This window comes from Hylobates moloch, unplaced genomic scaffold, assembly GCF_009828535.3.
Source record: "Hylobates moloch isolate HMO894 unplaced genomic scaffold, HMol_V3 SCAFFOLD_7, whole genome shotgun sequence".
Classification (NCBI taxonomy): domain Eukaryota; kingdom Metazoa; phylum Chordata; class Mammalia; order Primates; family Hylobatidae; genus Hylobates; species Hylobates moloch.
This window is the reverse complement of record NW_026652282.1, coordinates 100,934,248-100,937,282: the sequence shown is the minus strand read 5'-3', so window position 1 is coordinate 100,937,282 and position 3,035 is coordinate 100,934,248. Positions and strand designations below refer to the sequence as shown.

General features: G+C 43.5%; 1 protein-coding gene across 1 annotated transcript in view; it reads left to right on the top strand.

Annotated features, from left to right (window-relative positions):
* Positions 1-3,035, top strand: part of NKRF (NFKB repressing factor) — a 19,816-nt gene that overhangs the window by 5,143 nt on the left and 11,638 nt on the right. The gene's annotated exons all lie outside the window — the stretch shown is intronic.

Genomic DNA, 3,035 nt, shown 5'->3' with positions numbered 1-3,035 from the left:
TGGGAGGCCCAGGTGGGCGGCTCACCTGAGGTCAGGACCAGCCTGGCCACCTCCCGAGTTCAAGCGATTCTCCTGCCTCCACCTTCCGAGTAGCTGGGATTACAGGCATGCACCACCACTCCCAGCTAATTTTGTTTGTATTTTCAGTAGAGACGGGGTTTCACCACGTTTGCCAGGCTGGTCCTGACCTCAGGTGAGCCGCCCACCTGGGCCTCCCAAAGTGCTGGGATTATAGGCGTCAGCCATTTCGCCAGGCTCTGGCCCAAGTCTTATGAAAAGTTGTTTTTTTTTTTAATTAGTTTTCCTTATGAATAGTTTTGAATAAACAATTTTATACTTGGAAACTTTAATCTTTGCTTAATTTTCAAATCTCAGCTTTTTTATTTGAACTTAGTGGAACAGTTTAATATACTTTGTTAAAGTTTTGTAAAAAGGCCGTGCCCGGTGGCCCATGCCTGTAATCCCGGCACTTTGGGAGCCCGAGGCGGGCAGATCACGTGAGGTCAGGAGTTTGAGACCAGCATGGCCAACGTGGTAAAACTCGGGCGTGGTGACGGGTGCTTGTAGTCCCAGCTACTCGGGAGGTTGAGGTGGGAGAATTGCTTGAACCTGGGAAGCAGGGGTTGCAGTGAGCCGAGATCGCGTCATTGCACTTCAGCTTGGGCGCCAGAGTGAGAGTCCGTCTCAAAAAAAAAAAAAAAAGTTTTGTAAGCATCTATTACTGAATATTTATTAAATTTCAGCTGCCATTGTATATTATAGTGGTTTACGTTATTCATAAGCATGCATATATATGCACCTGTCTTGTGTCCAGAGATGTAAAACTTATGAAGACGGATGTTTTTATTCATTAGAAATCATCTTTTTATGTGCTAGATATGGTGGGATAGTTGAGTCACATCCTGGTTTCCAAAAGCTTGGTATAATATCAGCTACTTTTGAGAACCATAAAACCTCAGAATTTTGGGGTTCTTTTTTTTCTTTCTCTTTTGAGACAGTCTTGCTCTGTCGCCAAGGCTGGAGTGCAGCCTGTGATCTCGGCTCACTGCAACCTCCGCCTCCCAAGTTCAAGCGATTCTCCTGCCTCAGCCTCCCGAGTAGCTGGGTCTACAGGGGGCCGCCCACCATGCTGGGCTACTTTTTTTTGTATTTTTAGTAGAGACGGGGTTTCACCGTGGTCTCGATCTCCTGACCTCGTGATCCGCCCGCCTCGGCCTCCCAAAGTGCTGGGATTACAAGCGTGAGCCACCGCGCCCGGCCTAATTTTTGTATTTTTAATAGAGACAGGGTTTCACCATGTTGTCCAGGCTGGTCTTGAGCTCCTAGCCTCAAGTGATCCGCCTGCCTCGGCCTCCCAAAGTGCTGGGATTACAGGCATGAGCCACCATGCCTGGCCTGGTTTTCTTTTTTAAGCATTTATAATCTAAAGGGTAACTTAGCAGACTTAAAAATACAGTATGCGTGCATCTTAAAAAATTACTATATTAGACTTGCCTTAATGATATCTTACATTTTATTCAATAATATAAATACTGTATAGCCATTAAAACTCATGTGGTAATGATGTGGAGAAAAGGCTTATGATAAATTAAATTAAAAACAAAAAACCCCACCAGATTTCAAATCAACATAGATGACTTGATAGTGACGGGGAGTTATGGAAAACACAGAAAAAGCATTAAAAAATAAACTCCAACATGGCCGGACACGGTGGCTCACGCCTGTAATCTCAGCACTTTGGGGGGCTGAGGCAGGCAGATCACGAGGTCAGGAGTTCGAGACCAACATGGCCAACATGGTGAAACCCTGTCTCTACTAAAAATACAAAAATTAGTCGGGCATGATGGTGCGCTCCTGTAATCCCAGCTACTCGGGAGGCTGAGGCAGGAGAATCACTTGAACTGAGGAGGCAGAGGCTGCAGTGAGCCAAGGTTGCGCCATTGCACTCCAGCCTGGGCAATAGAGTGAGACTCAGTCTCAAAAAAAAAAATTAATTAAAAAAAAACAACCCAACATGTTGATGAAGTTATCAGTGGTTGGGGTTATTATAACTTTTTGAGACAGGTTCTTACTCTGTCACCCAGGCTGGAGTACAGTGGTGTGATCACAGCTCACTGTAGCCACAACTTCCTAGGCTCAAGTGATTTGAGTAGCTGGGATTACAGGTGTATTCCACCACGCCCAGCTTTTTTTTTTTTTTCTTTGTAGAGACAGGGTCTTGCCATGTTGCCCACGCTGATCTTGAACTCCTGGGCTTAAGTGATCCTCTTGTCTTGGTCTCCCAGAGTGTTAGGATTACAGGTGTGAGCCACCGCTCCCGGCCAGTGGTTGGGAATGTAGGTGCTTTTCTTGGTGGATTTTCTAAAATGCCTGGTGTTAAAGGTGTTACTTTAAAACACACTATTAAAAAATAGACTCTGGAGAAAGTGAATAATAAAAGCTTTACTGCCTTGGCTTACTTTAAATATGTGGCACCACTTCTTTATCTTTGGATAGCTACTCTGGACTGTAGAAGCCTCGTGGTCTTACTAAACACTCTAGATTCGTATTTACATTGTTCTTTGAATAGTGAAGTGTTTGTTAGGTACTACACGATCTTTTTCATTATTGTTCAAGCTGGCTGGGCTTCTTCAGTATTATGACTTCATAGCAAAGGACAGAGAACTGTATCAGCAACCTATGCAAAGACTTATTTTTATGGCCTATGGGTGAAGTTGAGTTTTGTGGCAGATGTAATGAATAGGGTATAGTAAGTAGGTAGAATAATTACTAATGCTGGAAGAAACCTGAGAAAAGTGAGCATGAATAAGTAAGCCCTAAGTGCATCACACCGTAAGACATATATGCCATTTGCAGTTGTATACTGTACTTGGAATCAGGCTCTAACTGAAGGTCTGGAGAATATTGACTGGAATTCAAGGTAAGTTGCCTGGTTATAGGGCCACTTTTGATAACAGGCATGGGATTAGTAGTTTAAGATTTATAGACTCATCTCATTTTCGTAGACTTTTTTTTTTTTTTTTTTTTTTTTTTTT